Source organism: Aulostomus chinensis, chromosome 4, assembly GCF_037954235.1.
Source record: "Aulostomus chinensis isolate RoL2024-O1b breed Wild chromosome 4, RoL_Achi_v1.0, whole genome shotgun sequence".
Lineage (NCBI taxonomy): Eukaryota > Metazoa > Chordata > Actinopteri > Syngnathiformes > Aulostomidae > Aulostomus > Aulostomus chinensis.
In genome coordinates, this window is record NC_141323.1 from 20,682,177 (window position 1) to 20,698,625 (window position 16,449).

The following is a 16,449-nucleotide window of genomic DNA, read 5'->3' on the forward strand; positions in this document are numbered from 1 at the left end:
CACGTGAATATGAAAAACGTGCATGATCAGCATGCAACACGAGCTACAGGGAGCTACTGCTACATACCAGCACAGACGGTGGCGAGAAGGCAGACGTGAGGCGATCAGAGGCGGAAGCGAGGTGACCAGGAAGTGGGAGGACCGCGGACCCCAAGAGCAAGAGATTGACCAGGTAGATGCTGCCCCTATTTATAGAGCAGCGCCTCACACTGGTTGGCTAATGATGGTACAAGCCAAGTCAGGCATCACCAACCAGTCTCACTGCTAGGATGGGACCTCTCATCCTGCCACATTTGCATTGATAATTACACTCGGTGCACATCATGCTAGCCAGATTTAGCAGCTAGCCAAAATGTTGAAAATGCTTGCAAATTAGTCCAAAAAACACAGAGAGTTGACTTTACTTTTTACATCTCGAGCCTCCATAAATTAATGTGTGCGACATCTGTATTTTGCCTGTGAATTCATGAAGCTTTCTGATAGTCTGAACCATTTTACAGTACACACAATATACGTGTCACACAACAGTTAAGTCGGTTCATATTAAGATGAGTGCACACTGACTGTGTTTACATGCAATTACGTTCCTCCATCTTGTGCTAGGCTACTGCTCTGGCATGAGTCTGTCTGATGGCATGATTACAGTGTACTTAAGGCCATAGATCAGGAGCTGTGGTTGTATTTGTTTAAAAAAGAGTGGTTTTAGCATCGTTCAAGTGCCTGCTCATTTGTGTTGATTTTTCTTTGTCTCTGATATTGCCTACAGATGCAGGAGCCTATTTTCCAGCTGCCCTGAACCTAGTAAGTACTTGCCTGTCCATCACATTTCACAGTTAATCAGTTATTTTTTCAGACCTCAAACATTGAAATAGACAACTATGTTATCTGGTCAAAGAAGCTGTTTTTTTCTTCTTCTTCTTCTCTTCTCTTTTCTCCCTGTTTTTTTGGATCTCCAACACTATATCTACATGTATATATTTGATGGCTTATAATGTCTCATTCATCTGAGTGAGTTCCAACACTCCTTTTTTAGGCGCTTCATTGGAATAAATCCTGAGAGTGTCTGCATGTTTTCCCTGTGCTGGTTCTCTCCAGGTACTCCAGCTTCCTTCCACAGTCCAAAGACATGCAAATGGAAATGCAACTCTAAATTGACCGTAGGTATGGCTGTGAGTGTGAATGGTTGTCTGTCAATATTTGTTGGCTGCGGTGGACTGCGATGGACCACTGACCTGTCCAAGGTAATGTCCCCTCTGGGATAGGCTCCAGCCCCACCCTGTGACACTTAACAGGATAAGCGGAAAAATGGATGGATGGATGGATGGATGGACGGATGGATGGATGGATGGATGGATGGATGGATGGATAGATGGGTGGGTGATCACTCACAGGACTGTGAGTCTCTCACTCTGACCGCTTCATGCTATGGGACTTACACTGACGTAACCTGATTAGCTCAGTCAGTCGAGCATGAGACTCTTAGTCTCAGGGTTGTTGGTTCAAGCCCCATGTTGGGTGTTGATCTTAAACACCACTGCTTGTCCTCTCAGTTTTGAAAGCTTTGTTTGTAAATTGTCAGAAAAATCAGTGAATAAACAATACAAACTTAGGCTTTGTCAGAAATTCCATGCTTCCAAACTAACCAATATGAAAAAAACAAAAGGTGAGACTTTTTCATGCATTCGAAAAATTTGTATGCGCTTCATTGTATCCGCTTTCTATACTTCCATGCATCCCAGCTTATTTCTGTTCAGGGTTGCAGGGGGAGGCTGGAGCCTTTCCCAGTGGCTTTCAGGTGAGAGGCAGGTTTCACCCTGGACAGGTAGCCAGTCCATTGCAGACAGAATACCCACGCAGGCACGGAGAGAACATGCACACACCACACAGAAAGAACCTGTGCTCGAGCCAGGACTTGAACTTGCTTTGAGGCGACACTGTTAACAACGGTACCACCGTGCCACCCATTGACTGTAACACATTGTAAACAATATACACTCTTGTTATCATACAACACGTAGCCCTGTACAAAAATCAAATAAATTACATCGCATAAAAAGCAGAAAGAGATGTGTTAAAAAGTTCAAAAATAAATAGAGTTCATGATCTTTAAAATTGGTTATAATGTGAGCAGGTTAAAAGCATAAATATAATATGTAACATTTAAAAAGTAAAACTATTTACAGTTAAAAAATAAATTCATATAAAGGTCTTTAAGTTCTCTGAGTCTGTAAAAGATCAGTGATCTGAGAATAAGGAGAGGGGAAGAAGCCGTGTTTATATGTAACCTCAATTGTTACCTGTCAATCATTTCATTCCTGTCTTATCTTTGGGTGTATTAAGACCGCAAAAGCCAATGAGAGGAAAGTTACTGTGTAAGGGGTGGGACTAGTGGCGCAGGTTTGTGAGGTGAGTAGTTAGCGCGCATGGGGAGAGAAACAGAGGCAATGATCAGAGGGTTAAGAGGGGAGGCATCGTTTGTGTGGAGAGCATTTAAGTTTATTTTGGAGGTCGACGACTGGTGGTCCTGATGTAAACTTCTGTGTGACCTTCGAGAGGTGAATATTTATGCCTGTATTTGCGCTTTATCTAACTGTTATAGTGAAAAGAGACTGGATGTGTACATGGTTAGCGACGTGCTAGCTAGGGATAGCATTCCGTGCTAATGTGCCTGCAGATCGTAGCTTTAGCGTTGTAATATGTTTGGAGCGAAAGTAAAGGTAATGCGAATTCGACACGAGATAATGTTTGATAATTGTGGCTAAATTAAGATAATATGCTTGAAGGAGACGGACATTGGAGAGAGAGAGACGGGTTTCCATCCGATGGCTCTTCTGTTCTGCTGTGCCTTGTCCTGCTGTGTTTTCTTCTTCGTGACTTTCGCTGTCCCGCCATTGCGTGTGAGTGTTTGGATTGTGACTTCCACCGCCATTGCCATTACCATTCAGACTCTCATCCTCCATTCCCGTTCTCCCCCTTCTAATAAAACCCTGGATTTTTGAGGACTAACATACACATGCACTTGCTTTTATTGTGTGCTCAGCTGCGAGTGAAGCGGCCATTACAGTTGTGAAGCCCCGACCGCACACGAGCTTCAATAAACAGGCCTGAAACAGGTAAAAATTAAATTTAAGGTGTTTCATATGAATGTGTGTGTGCCCACAGGTAAAATATTGAGTTTTAGTTGTTGTAAATTAAAGAATACCGGTTTAGAAGGTAATTTAAGGATTCTGAAAGGGATTAAATATGATGTATATTTTAAAAAAACAAAAGGGTTATCTTTTGTAGAGGAAACTTTTTTTCCTTACAATTGAGGTGTAAAGGATGACTTGAGGGTATTTTATGTGAAACTATCCAACTAAAAAAGATTTTTATTTTCAGTGAAGCGAAAGTTCAGAACCAAGAAAGACACTGTTTGTTTTGTTTTGAAAATCCTCTTACTCATTGTTAATAATTTAGTTCATTGTATTTTTATAATACTAGAATATATTCAATTTTTATTTCATCCATCTCTGTGAACAAGTACCTGTGAAGGATTAATTTGCAATTCTTTTAACTTCAGCTTGAGGAAAGGGCAGCTTTGAGTCTTTGGGGACCAGCATGAGCGAGCTTCCCTCACGCACTTCTTCTTGAAGCGCCTTTCCGCAGCTTTGAAATTGAATGTCATGCAGCGTGTAATTTGAAGAAGACAGATGGCAGATGCAGTACTTTTCTCTAGATGACATCAACATTCTTTTCTTTATATTGACAGGACACCTATTTGGCGTGTGAAAAGTCCCTGAGGCTGTTGCGCATCACGTTTTTTCTGAGGTTGTAAAGTGAGTGAAATGGATATAGAGCCCATGTATGTCAGAGTCAAGGGCTTACGGCCTTACCACTCTGAACACGCCGGATCTCGGAAGCTAAGCAGGGTCGGGCCTGGTTAGTACTTGGATGGGAGACCGCCTGGGAATACCAGGTGCTGTAAGCTTTTTTGTTTCATTGTGAGGAAAGGGCAGCTTTGAGTCTTTGGGGACCAGCATGAGCGAGCTTCCCTCACACACCTTTTCTTGAAGCGCCTTTCGCAGCTTTGAAATTGAATGTCATGCAGCGTGTAATTTGAAGTAGACAGATGGCAGATGCAGTAGTTTTCTCTCGATGACATTAACATTCTTTTCGTTGTATTGACAGGACACCTATTTGGCGTGTGAAAAAACCCTGAGGCTGTTGCGCATCACTTTTTTTCTGAGGTTGTAAAGTGTGTGAAATGGATATAGAGCCCATATGTGTCACAGTCAAGGGCTTACGGCCATACCACTCTGAACACGCCCGATCTCGTCTGATCTCGGAAGCTGAGCAGGGTTGGGCCTGGTTAGTACTTGGATGGAAGACCGCCTGGGAATACGAGGTGCTGTAAGCTTTTTTGTTTCTTTGTGAGGAAAGGGCAGCTTTGAGTCTTTGGGGACCAGCATGAGCGAGCTTCCCTCACACACCTTTTCTTGAAGCGTTTTTCCGCAGGTTTGAAATTGAATGTCATGCAGCGTGTAATTTGAAGTAGACAGATGACAGATGCAGTACTTTTCTCTCGATGACATTAACATTCTTTTCGTTGTATTGACAGGAAACCTATTTGGCGTGTGAAAAGACCCTGAGGCTGTTGCATGTCACTTTTTTCCTGAGGTTGTAAAGTGTGTGAAATGGATATAGAGCCCATGTGTGTCAGAGTCAAGGGCTTACGGCCATCCCACTCTGAACACGCCCGATCTCGTCTGATCTCGGAAGCTAAGCAGGGTTTGGCCTGGTTAGTACTTGGATGGAAGACCGCCTGGGAATACCAGGTGCTCTAAGCTTTTTTGTTTCATTGTGAGGAAAGGGCCGCTTTGAGTCTTTGGGGACCAGCATGAGCGAGCTTCCTTCACACACCTTTTCTTGAAGCGCCCTCTGCAGCTTTGGAATGGAATTTCATGCAGTGGTTAATTTGAAGAAGACAGATGGCAGATGCAGTACTTTTCTCTCAATGACATCAACATTCTTTTCTTTTATTGACAGGACACCGATTTGGCGTGTGAAAAGACCCTGAGGCTGTTGGGCATCACTTTTTTTCTGAGGTTGTAAAGTGTGTGAAATGGATATAGAGCCCATGTGTGTAAGAGTAAAGGGCTTACGGCCATACCACTCTGAACACGCCCGATCTCGTCTGATCTCGGAAGCTAAGCAGGGTTTGGCCTGGTTAGTACTTGGATGGAAGACCGCCTGGGAATACCAGGTGCTCTAAGCTTTTTTGTTTCATTGTGAGGAAAGGGCAGCTTTGAGTCTTTGGGGACCAGTATGAGCGAGCTTCCCTCACACACCTTTTCTTGAAGCGCCCTCCACAGCTTTCGAATGGAATGTCATGCAGTGTGTAATTTGAAGTAGACAGATTGCAGATGCAGTACTTTTCTCTGGATGACATCAACATTCTTTTCTTTGTATTGACAGGACAACTATTTGGTGTGTAAAAAGACCGTGAGGCTGTTGCACATCACATTTTTTTTGAGGTTGTAAAGTGAGTGAAATGGATATAGAGCCCATGTGTGTGAGAGTCAAGGGCTTACGGCCGTACCACTCTGAACACGCCCGATCTCGTCTGATCTCGGAAGCTTAGCAGGGTCGGGCCTGGTTAGTACTTGGATGGAAGACCGCCTGGGAATACCAGGTGCTGTAAGCTATTTTGTTTCTTTGTGAGGAAAGGGCAGCTTTGAGTCTTTGGGGACCAGCATGAGCGAGCTTCCCTCACACACCTTTTCTTGAAGCGCCTTTCTGCAGCTTTGAAATTGAATGTCATGCAGCGTGTAATTTGAAGTAGACAGATGGCAGATGCAGTACTTTTCTCTAGATGACATCAACATTCTTTTCTTTGTATTGACAGGACACCTATTTGGCGTTTGAAAAGACCGTGAGGCTGTTGCACGTCACTTTTTTTCTGAGGTTGTAAAGTGAGTGAAATGGATATAGAGCCCATGTGTATAAGAGTCAAGGGCTTACGGCCATCCCACTCTGAACACGCCCGATCTCGGAAGCTTAGCAGGGTCGGGCCTGGTTAGTACTTGGATGGAAGACCGCCTGGGAATACCAGGTGCTCTAAGCTTTTTTGTTTCATTGTGAGGAAAGGGCCGCTTTGAGTCTTTGGGGACCAGCAAGAGCGAGCTTCCCTCACACACCTTTTCTTGAAGCGCCCTCTGCAGCTTTGGAATGGAATTTCATGCAGTGGTTAATTTGAAGAAGACAGATGGCAGATGCAGTACTTTTCTCTCGATGACATCAACATTCTTTTCTTTTATTGACAGGACACCGATTTGGCGTGTGAAAAGACCCTGAGGCTGTTGGGCATCACTTTTTTTCTGAGGTTGTAAAGTGTGTGAAATGGATATAGAGCCCATGTTTGTAAGAGTAAAGGGCTTACGGCCATACCACTCTGAACACGCCCGATCTCGTCTGATCTCGGAAGCTAAGCAGGGTCGGGCCTGGTTAGTACTTGGATGGGAGACCGCCTGGGAATACCAGGTGCTGTAAGCTTTTTTGTTTCATTGTGAGGAAAGGGCAGCTTTGAGTGTTTGGGGACCAGCATGAGCGAGCTTCCCTCACACACCTTTTCTTGAAGCGCCCTCCACAGCTTTCGAATGGAATGTCATGCAGTGTGTAATTTGAAGTAGACAGATTGCAGATGCAGTACTTTTCTCTAGATGACATCAACATTCTTTTCTTTGTATTGACAGGACAACTATTTGGTGTGTAAAAAGACCGTGAGGCTGTTGCACATCACATTTTTTTTGAGGTTGTAAACTGAGTGAAATGGATATAGAGCCCATGTGTGTGAGAGTCAAGGGCTTACGGCCGTACCACTCTGAACACGCCCGATCTCGTCTGATCTCGGAAGCTTAGCAGGGTCGGGCCTGGTTAGTACTTGGATGGAAGACCGCCTGGGAATACCAGGTCGTGTAAGCTTTTTTGTTTCATTGTGAGGAAAGGGGCGCTTTGAGACTTTGGGGACCAGCATGAGCGAGCTTCCCTCACACACCTTTTCTTGAAGCGCCCTCTGCAGCTTTGGAATGGAATTTCATGCAGTGGTTAATTTGAAGAAGACAGATGGCAGATGCAGTTCTTTTCTCTCGATGACATCAACATTCTTTTCTTTTATTGACAGGACACCGATTTGGCGTGTGAAAAGACCCTGAGGCTTTTGCGCATCACTTTTTTTCTGAGGTTGTAAAGTGTGTGAAATGGATATAGAGCCCATGTGTGTGAGAGTCAAGGGCTTACGGCCATACCACTCTGAACACGCCCGATCTCGTCTGATCTCGGAAGCTAAGCAGGGTCGGGCCTGGTTAGTACTTGGATGGAAGACCGCCTGGGAATACCAGGTGCTGTAAGCTTTTTTGTTTCATTGTGAGGAAAGGGCAGCTTTGAGTGTTTGGGGACCAGCATGAGCGAGCTTCCCTCACACACCTTTTCTTGAAGCGCCCTCCACAGCTTTCGAATGGAATGTCATGCAGTGTGTAATTTGAAGTAGACAGATTGCAGATGCAGTACTTTTCTCTAGATGACATCAACATTCTTTTCTTTGTAGTGACAGGACAACTATTTGGTGTGTAAAAAGACCGTGAGGCTGTTGCACATCACATTTTTTTTGAGGTTGTAAAGTGAGTGAAATGGATATAGAGCCCATGTGTGTGAGAGTCAAGGGCTTACGGCCATACCACTCTGAACACGCCCGATCTCGTCTGATCTCGGAAGCTTAGCAGGGTCGGGCCTGGTTAGTACTTGGATGGAAGACCGCCTTGGAATACCAGGTGCTGTAAGCTTTTTTGTTTCATTGTTAGGAAAGGGCCGCTTTGAGTCTTTGGGGACCAGCATGAGCGAGCTTCCCTCACACACCTTTTTTTGAAGCGCCCTCTGCAGCTTTGGAATGGAATTTCATGCAGTGGTTAATTTGAAGAAGACAGATGGCAGATGCAGTACTTTTGTCTCGATGACATCAACATTCTTTTCTTTTATTGACAGGACACCGATTTGGCGTGTGAAAAGACCCTTAGGCTGTTGCGCATCACTTTTTTTCTGAGGTTGTAAAGTGTGTGAAATGGATATAGAGCCCATGTGTGTCAGAGTCAAGGGCTTACGGCCATACCACTCTGAACACGCCCGATCTCGTCTGATCTTGGAAGCTAAGCAGGGTCGGGACTGGTTAGTACTTGGATGGAAGACCGCCTGGGAATACCAGATGCTGTAAGCTTTTTTGTTTCTTTGTGAGGAAAGGGCCGCTTTGAGTCTTTGGGGACCAGCATGAGGGAGCTTCCCTCACACACCTTTTCTTGAAGCGCCCTCCGCAGCTTTGGAATGGAATGTCATGCAGTGGTTAATTTGAATAAGACAGATGGCAGATGCAGTACTTTTCTCTCGATGACATCAACATTCTTTTCTTTTATTGACAGGACACGTATTTGGCGTGTGAAAAGACCGTGAGGCTGTTGCGCATCACTTTTTTTCTGAGGTTGTAAAGTGTGTGAAATGGATATAGAGCCCATGTGTGTCAGAGTCAGGGGCTTACGGCCATACCATTCTGAACTCGTCTGATCGCGGAAACTAAGCAGGGTAGGGCCTGGATAGTACTTGGATGGGAGACCGCCTGGAAATACCAGTTGCTGTAAGCTTTTTGGTTTCATTGTGAGGAAAGGGCCGCTTTGAGTGTTTGGGGACCAGCATGAGCGAGCTTCCCTCACACACCTTTTCTTGAAGCGCCCTCCACAGCTTTGGAATGGAATGTCATGCAGTGGTTAATTTGAAGTAGACAGATGGCAGATGCAGTACTTTTGTCTCGATGACATCAACATTCTTTTCTTTTATTGACAGGACACCGATTTGGCGTGTGAAAAGACCCTGAGCCTATTGCGCATCACTTTTTTTCTGAGGTTGTAAATTGTGTGAAATGGATATAGAGCCCATGTGTGTCAGAGTCAAAGGCTTATGGCCATACTACTCTGAACACGTCTGATCGCGGAAGTTAAGCAGGGTCGGGCCTGGATAGTACTTGGATGGGAGACCGCCTGGAAATACCAGATGCTGTAAGCTTTTTGGTTTCATTGTGAGGAAGGGGCAGCTTTGAGTGTTTGGGGACCAGCATGAGCGAGCTTCCTTCACACACCTTTTCTTGAAGCGCCATTCTGCAGCTTTGAAATGGAATGTCATGCAGCGTGTAATTTGAAGTAGACAGATGGCAGATGCAGTACTTTTCTCTAGATGACATCAACATTCTTTTCTTTTATCGACAGGACACCTATTTGGCGTGTGAAAAGACCGTGAGGCTGTTGCACGTCACTTTTTTTCTAAGGTTGTAAAGTGAGTGAAATGGATATAGAGCCCAGGTGTGTAAGAGTCAAGGGCTTACGGCCATACCACTCTGAACACGCCCGATCTCGTCTGATCTCGAAGCTTAGCAGGGTCGGGCCTGGTTAGTACTTGGATGGAAGACCGCCTGGGAATACCAGGTGCTGTAAGCTTTTTTGTTTCATTGTGAGGAAAGGGCCGCTTTGAGTCTTTGGGGACCAGCATGAGCGAGCTTCCCTCACACACCTTTTCTTGAAGCGCCCTCTGCAGCTTTGGAATGGAATTTCATGCAGTGGTTAATTTGAAGAAGACAGATGGCAGATGCAGTACTTTTCTCTCGATGACATCAACATTCTTTTCTTTTATTGACAGGACACCGATTTGGCGTGTGAAAAGACCCTGAGGCTGTTGGGCATCACTTTTTTTCTGAGGTTGTAAAGTGTGTGAAATGGATATAGAGCCCATGTGTGTGAGAGTCAAGGGCTTACGGCCATACCACTCTGAACACGCCCGATCTCGTCTGATCTCGGAAGCTTAGCAGGGTCGGGCCTTGTTAGTACTTGGATGGGAGACCGCCTGGGAATACCAGGTGCTGTAAGCTTTTTTGTTTCATTGTGAGGAAAGGGCAGCTTTGAGTGTTTGGGGACCAGCATGAGCGAGCTTCCCTCACACACCTTTTCTTGAAGCGCCCTCCACAGCTTTCGAATGGAATGTCATGCAGTGTGTAATTTGAAGTAGACAGATTGCAGATGCAGTACTTTTCTCTAGATGACATCAACATTCTTTTCTTTGTATTGACAGGACACCTATTTGGTGTGTAAAAAGACCGTGAGGCTGTTGCACATCACATTTTTTTTGAGGTTGTAAAGTATGTGAAATGGATTTAGAGCCCATGTGTGTCAGAGTCAAGGGCTTACTGCCATACCACTCTGAACACACCCGATCCCGTCTGATCTCGGAAGCTAAGCAGGGTCGGGCCTGGTTAGTACTTGGATGGAAGACCGCCTGGGAATACCAGGTGCTGTAAGCTTTTTTTTTTCTTTGTGAGGAAAGGGCAGCTTTGAGTCTTTGGGGACCAGCATGAGCGAGCTTCCCTCACACACCTTTTCTTGAAGCGCCCTCCACAGCTTTCGAATGGAATGTCATGCAGTGTGTAATTTGAAGTAGACAGATGGCAGATGCAGTACTTTTCTCTAGATGACATCAACATTCTTTTCTTTGTATTGACAGGACAACTATTTGGTGTGTAAAAAGACCGTGAGGCTGTTGCACATCACATTTTTTTGAGGTTGTAAAGTGAGTGAAATGGATATAGAGCCCATGTGTGTGAGAGTCAAGGGCTTACGGCCATACCATTCTGAACTCGTCTGATCGCGGAAGTTAAGCAGGGTCGGGCCTGGATAGTACTTGGATGGGAGACCGCCTGGAAATACCAGATGCTGTAAGCTTTTTGGTTTCATTGTGAGGAAAGGGCAGCTTTGAGTGTTTGGGGACCAGCATGAGCGAGCTTCCTTCACACACCTTTTCTTGAAGCGCCATTCTGCAGCTTTGAAATGGAATGTCATGCAGCGTGTAATTTGAAGTAGACAGATGGCAGATGCAGTACTTTTCTCTAGATGACATCAACATTCTTTTCTTTTATCGACAGGACACCTATTTGGCGTGTGAAAAGACCGTGAGGCTGTTGCACGTCACTTTTTTTCTAAGGTTGTAAAGTGAGTGAAATGGATATAGAGCCCAGGTGTGTAAGAGTCAAGGGCTTACGGCCATACCACTCTGAACACGCCCGATCTCGTCTGATCTCGAAGCTTAGCAGGGTCGGGCCTGGTTAGTACTTGGATGGAAGACCGCCTGGGAATACCAGGTGCTGTAAGCTTTTTTGTTTCATTGTGAGGAAAGGGCCGCTTTGAGTCTTTGGGGACCAGCATGAGCGAGCTTCCCTCACACACCTTTTCTTGAAGCGCCCTCTGCAGCTTTGGAATGGAATTTCATGCAGTGGTTAATTTGAAGAAGACAGATGGCAGATGCAGTACTTTTCTCTCGATGACATCAACATTCTTTTCTTTTTTTGACAGGACACCGATTTGGCGTGTGAAAAGACCCTGAGGCTGTTGGGCATCACTTTTTTTCTGAGGTTGTAAAGTGTGTGAAATGGATATAGAGCCCATGTGTGTGAGAGTCAAGGGCTTACGGCCATACCACTCTGAACACGCCCGATCTCGTCTGATCTCGGAAGCTTAGCAGGGTCGGGCCTTGTTAGTACTTGGATGGGAGACCGCCTGGGAATACCAGGTGCTGTAAGCTTTTTTTTTTCATTGTGAGGAAAGGGCAGCTTTGAGTGTTTGGGGACCAGCATGAGCGAGCTTCCCTCACACACCTTTTCTTGAAGCGCCCTCCACAGCTTTCGAATGGAATGTCATGCAGTGTGTAATTTGAAGTAGACAGATTGCAGATGCAGTACTTTTCTCTAGATGACATCAACATTCTTTTCTTTGTATTGACAGGACAACTATTTGGTGTGTAAAAAGACCGTGAGGCTGTTGCACATCACATTTTTTTGAGGTTGTAAAGTGAGTGAAATGGATATAGAGCCCATGTGTGTGAGAGTCAAGGGCTTACGGCCATACCATTCTGAACTCGTCTGATCGCGGAAGTTAAGCAGGGTCGGGCCTGGATAGTACTTGGATGGGAGACCGCCTGGAAATACCAGATGCTGTAAGCTTTTTGGTTTCATTGTGAGGAAAGGGCAGCTTTGAGTGTTTGGGGACCAGCATGAGCGAGCTTCCTTCACACACCTTTTCTTGAAGCGCCATTCTGCAGCTTTGAAATGGAATGTCATGCAGCGTGTAATTTGAAGTAGACAGATGGCAGATGCAGTACTTTTCTCTAGATGACATCAACATTCTTTTCTTTTATCGACAGGACACCTATTTGGCGTGTGAAAAGACCGTGAGGCTGTTGCACGTCACTTTTTTTCTAAGGTTGTAAAGTGAGTGAAATGGATATAGAGCCCAGGTGTGTAAGAGTCAAGGGCTTACGGCCATACCACTCTGAACACGCCCGATCTCGTCTGATCTCGAAGCTTAGCAGGGTCGGGCCTGGTTAGTACTTGGATGGAAGACCGCCTGGGAATACCAGGTGCTGTAAGCTTTTTTGTTTCATTGTGAGGAAAGGGCCGCTTTGAGTCTTTGGGGACCAGCATGAGCGAGCTTCCCTCACACACCTTTTCTTGAAGCGCCCTCTGCAGCTTTGGAATGGAATTTCATGCAGTGGTTAATTTGAAGAAGACAGATGGCAGATGCAGTACTTTTCTCTCGATGACATCAACATTCTTTTCTTTTATTGACAGGACACCGATTTGGCGTGTGAAAAGACCCTGAGGCTGTTGGGCATCACTTTTTTTCTGAGGTTGTAAAGTGTGTGAAATGGATATAGAGCCCATGTGTGTGAGAGTCAAGGGCTTACGGCCATACCACTCTGAACACGCCCGATCTCGTCTGATCTCGGAAGCTTAGCAGGGTCGGGCCTTGTTAGTACTTGGATGGGAGACCGCCTGGGAATACCAGGTGCTGTAAGCTTTTTTGTTTCATTGTGAGGAAAGGGCAGCTTTGAGTGTTTGGGGACCAGCATGAGCGAGCTTCCCTCACACACCTTTTCTTGAAGCGCCCTCCACAGCTTTCGAATGGAATGTCATGCAGTGGTTAATTTGAAGAAGACAGATGGCAGATGCAGTACTTTTCTCTCGATGACATCAACATTCTTTTCTTTTATTGACAGGACACCGATTTGGCGTGTGAAAAGACCCTGAGGCTGTTGGGCATCACTTTTTTTCTGAGGTTGTAAAGTGTGTGAAATGGATATAGAGCCCATGTGTGTGAGAGTCAAGGGCTTACGGCCATACCACTCTGAACACGCCCGATCTCGTCTGATCTCGGAAGCTTAGCAGGGTCGGGCCTTGTTAGTACTTGGATGGGAGACCGCCTGGGAATACCAGGTGCTGTAAGCTTTTTTGTTTCATTGTGAGGAAAGGGCAGCTTTGAGTGTTTGGGGACCAGCATGAGCGAGCTTCCCTCACTCACCTTTTCTTGAAGCGCCCTCCACAGCTTTCGAATGGAATGTCATGCAGTGTGTAATTTGAAGTAGACAGATTGCAGATGCAGTACTTTTCTCTAGATGACATCAACATTCTTTTCTTTGTATTGACAGGACACCTATTTGGTGTGTAAAAAGACCGTGAGGCTGTTGCACATCACATTTTTTTTGAGGTTGTAAAGTATGTGAAATGGATTTAGAGCCCATGTGTGTCAGAGTCAAGGGCTTACTGCCATACCACTCTGAACACACCCGATCCCGTCTGATCTCGGAAGCTAAGCAGGGTCGGGCCTGGTTAGTACTTGGATGGAAGACCGCCTGGGAATACCAGGTGCTGTAAGCTTTTTTTTTTCTTTGTGAGGAAAGGGCAGCTTTGAGTCTTTGGGGACCAGCATGAGCGAGCTTCCCTCACACACCTTTTCTTGAAGCGCCCTCCACAGCTTTCGAATGGAATGTCATGCAGTGTGTAATTTGAAGTAGACAGATGGCAGATGCAGTACTTTTCTCTAGATGACATCAACATTCTTTTCTTTGTATTGACAGGACAACTATTTGGTGTGTAAAAAGACCGTGAGGCTGTTGCACATCACATTTTTTTGAGGTTGTAAAGTGAGTGAAATGGATATAGAGCCCATGTGTGTGAGAGTCAAGGGCTTACGGCCATACCATTCTGAACTCGTCTGATTGCGGAAGTTAAGCAGGGTCGGGCCTGGATAGTACTTGGATGGGAGACCGCCTGGAAATACCAGATGCTGTAAGCTTTTTGGTTTCATTGTGAGGAAAGGGCAGCTTTGAGTGTTTGGGGACCAGCATGAGCGAGCTTCCTTCACACACCTTTTCTTGAAGCGCCATTCTGCAGCTTTGAAATGGAATGTCATGCAGCGTGTAATTTGAAGTAGACAGATGGCAGATGCAGTACTTTTCTCTAGATGACATCAACATTCTTTTCTTTTATCGACAGGACACCTATTTGGCGTGTGAAAAGACCGTGAGGCTGTTGCACGTCACTTTTTTTCTAAGGTTGTAAAGTGAGTGAAATGGATATAGAGCCCAGGTGTGTAAGAGTCAAGGGCTTACGGCCATACCACTCTGAACACGCCCGATCTCGTCTGATCTCGAAGCTTAGCAGGGTCGGGCCTGGTTAGTACTTGGATGGAAGACCGCCTGGGAATACCAGGTGCTGTAAGCTTTTTTGTTTCATTGTGAGGAAAGGGCCGCTTTGAGTCTTTGGGGACCAGCATGAGCGAGCTTCCCTCACACACCTTTTCTTGAAGCGCCCTCTGCAGCTTTGGAATGGAATTTCATGCAGTGGTTAATTTGAAGAAGACAGATGGCAGATGCAGTACTTTTCTCTCGATGACATCAACATTCTTTTCTTTTTTTGACAGGACACCGATTTGGCGTGTGAAAAGACCCTGAGGCTGTTGGGCATCACTTTTTTTCTGAGGTTGTAAAGTGTGTGAAATGGATATAGAGCCCATGTGTGTGAGAGTCAAGGGCTTACGGCCATACCACTCTGAACACGCCCGATCTCGTCTGATCTCGGAAGCTTAGCAGGGTCGGGCCTTGTTAGTACTTGGATGGGAGACCGCCTGGGAATACCAGGTGCTGTAAGCTTTTTTGTTTCATTGTGAGGAAAGGGCAGCTTTGAGTGTTTGGGGACCAGCATGAGCGAGCTTCCCTCACACACCTTTTCTTGAAGCGCCCTCCACAGCTTTCGAATGGAATGTCATGCAGTGTGTAATTTGAAGTAGACAGATTGCAGATGCAGTACTTTTCTCTAGATGACATCAACATTCTTTTCTTTGTATTGACAGGACAACTATTTGGTGTGTAAAAAGACCGTGAGGCTGTTGCACATCACATTTTTTTGAGGTTGTAAAGTGAGTGAAATGGATATAGAGCCCATGTGTGTGAGAGTCAAGGGCTTACGGCCATACCATTCTGAACTCGTCTGATCGCGGAAGTTAAGCAGGGTCGGGCCTGGATAGTACTTGGATGGGAGACCGCCTGGAAATACCAGATGCTGTAAGCTTTTTGGTTTCATTGTGAGGAAAGGGCAGCTTTGAGTGTTTGGGGACCAGCATGAGCGAGCTTCCTTCACACACCTTTTCTTGAAGCGCCATTCTGCAGCTTTGAAATGGAATGTCATGCAGCGTGTAATTTGAAGTAGACAGATGGCAGATGCAGTACTTTTCTCTAGATGACATCAACATTCTTTTCTTTTATCGACAGGACACCTATTTGGCGTGTGAAAAGACCGTGAGGCTGTTGCACGTCACTTTTTTTCTAAGGTTGTAAAGTGAGTGAAATGGATATAGAGCCCAGGTGTGTAAGAGTCAAGGGCTTACGGCCATACCACTCTGAACACGCCCGATCTCGTCTGATCTCGAAGCTTAGCAGGGTCGGGCCTGGTTAGTACTTGGATGGAAGACCGCCTGGGAATACCAGGTGCTGTAAGCTTTTTTGTTTCATTGTGAGGAAAGGGCCGCTTTGAGTCTTTGGGGACCAGCATGAGCGAGCTTCCCTCACACACCTTTTCTTGAAGCGCCCTCTGCAGCTTTGGAATGGAATTTCATGTAGTGGTTAATTTGAAGAAGACAGATGGCAGATGCAGTACTTTTCTCTCGATGACATCAACATTCTTTTCTTTTATTGACAGGACACCGATTTGGCGTGTGAAAAGACCCTGAGGCTGTTGGGCATCACTTTTTTTCTGAGGTTGTAAAGTGTGTGAAATGGATATAGAGCCCATGTGTGTGAGAGTCAAGGGCTTACGGCCATACCACTCTGAACACGCCCGATCTCGTCTGATCTCGGAAGCTTAGCAGGGTCGGGCCTTGTTAGTACTTGGATGGGAGACCGCCTGGGAATACCAGGTGCTGTAAGCTTTTTTGTTTCATTGTGAGGAAAGGGCAGCTTTGAGTGTTTGGGGACCAGCATGAGCGAGCTTCCCTCACACACCTTTTCTTGAAGCGCCCTCCACAGCTTTCGAATGGAATGTCATGCAGTGTGTAATTT

At 45.6% G+C, this 16,449-nt stretch overlaps 2 long non-coding RNA genes, 14 other non-coding genes and 10 pseudogenes across 16 annotated transcripts in view; all 26 read left to right on the top strand.

Moving 5' to 3' along the window:
• LOC147262968 (uncharacterized) overlaps positions 1–16,449 on the top strand; it is a 355,221-nt gene that overhangs the window by 58,429 nt on the left and 280,343 nt on the right. The gene's annotated exons all lie outside the window — the stretch shown is intronic.
• On the top strand, positions 2,459–3,158 carry LOC147262969 (uncharacterized). The gene is made up of 3 exons (XR_015112666.1): positions 2,459–2,555; positions 2,784–2,897; positions 3,041–3,158. It is a non-coding gene; the product is annotated as an uncharacterized LOC147262969 (long non-coding RNA).
• LOC147262970 (5S ribosomal RNA) lies at positions 3,859–3,967 on the top strand (annotated as a pseudogene).
• Positions 4,278–4,396, top strand: LOC147262971 (5S ribosomal RNA). Its single transcript, XR_015115172.1, has one exon. It is a non-coding gene; the product is annotated as a 5S ribosomal RNA (ribosomal RNA).
• On the top strand, positions 4,708–4,826 carry LOC147262972 (5S ribosomal RNA; annotated as a pseudogene).
• Positions 5,136–5,254, top strand: LOC147262973 (5S ribosomal RNA; annotated as a pseudogene).
• LOC147262974 (5S ribosomal RNA) lies at positions 5,565–5,683 on the top strand. The gene has a single exon (XR_015114931.1). It is a non-coding gene; the product is annotated as a 5S ribosomal RNA (ribosomal RNA).
• Positions 5,995–6,103, top strand: LOC147262975 (5S ribosomal RNA; annotated as a pseudogene).
• On the top strand, positions 6,413–6,531 carry LOC147262976 (5S ribosomal RNA). The gene has a single exon (XR_015113239.1). It is a non-coding gene; the product is annotated as a 5S ribosomal RNA (ribosomal RNA).
• On the top strand, positions 6,842–6,960 carry LOC147262977 (5S ribosomal RNA; annotated as a pseudogene).
• On the top strand, positions 7,270–7,388 carry LOC147262978 (5S ribosomal RNA). The gene has a single exon (XR_015115607.1). It is a non-coding gene; the product is annotated as a 5S ribosomal RNA (ribosomal RNA).
• LOC147262979 (5S ribosomal RNA) lies at positions 7,699–7,817 on the top strand. The gene has a single exon (XR_015114924.1). It is a non-coding gene; the product is annotated as a 5S ribosomal RNA (ribosomal RNA).
• Positions 8,127–8,245, top strand: LOC147262980 (5S ribosomal RNA). Its single transcript, XR_015115033.1, has one exon. It is a non-coding gene; the product is annotated as a 5S ribosomal RNA (ribosomal RNA).
• Positions 9,392–9,509, top strand: LOC147262981 (5S ribosomal RNA; annotated as a pseudogene).
• LOC147262982 (5S ribosomal RNA) lies at positions 9,819–9,937 on the top strand. The gene has a single exon (XR_015114691.1). It is a non-coding gene; the product is annotated as a 5S ribosomal RNA (ribosomal RNA).
• Positions 10,248–10,366, top strand: LOC147262983 (5S ribosomal RNA). Its single transcript, XR_015112749.1, has one exon. It is a non-coding gene; the product is annotated as a 5S ribosomal RNA (ribosomal RNA).
• On the top strand, positions 11,095–11,212 carry LOC147262984 (5S ribosomal RNA; annotated as a pseudogene).
• On the top strand, positions 11,522–11,640 carry LOC147262985 (5S ribosomal RNA). The gene has a single exon (XR_015114692.1). It is a non-coding gene; the product is annotated as a 5S ribosomal RNA (ribosomal RNA).
• Positions 12,369–12,486, top strand: LOC147262986 (5S ribosomal RNA; annotated as a pseudogene).
• On the top strand, positions 12,796–12,914 carry LOC147262987 (5S ribosomal RNA). The gene has a single exon (XR_015114694.1). It is a non-coding gene; the product is annotated as a 5S ribosomal RNA (ribosomal RNA).
• On the top strand, positions 13,224–13,342 carry LOC147262988 (5S ribosomal RNA). Its single transcript, XR_015114695.1, has one exon. It is a non-coding gene; the product is annotated as a 5S ribosomal RNA (ribosomal RNA).
• LOC147262989 (5S ribosomal RNA) lies at positions 13,653–13,771 on the top strand. Its single transcript, XR_015112750.1, has one exon. It is a non-coding gene; the product is annotated as a 5S ribosomal RNA (ribosomal RNA).
• Positions 14,500–14,617, top strand: LOC147262990 (5S ribosomal RNA; annotated as a pseudogene).
• On the top strand, positions 14,927–15,045 carry LOC147262991 (5S ribosomal RNA). Its single transcript, XR_015114696.1, has one exon. It is a non-coding gene; the product is annotated as a 5S ribosomal RNA (ribosomal RNA).
• LOC147262992 (5S ribosomal RNA) lies at positions 15,774–15,891 on the top strand (annotated as a pseudogene).
• LOC147262993 (5S ribosomal RNA) lies at positions 16,201–16,319 on the top strand. The gene has a single exon (XR_015114697.1). It is a non-coding gene; the product is annotated as a 5S ribosomal RNA (ribosomal RNA).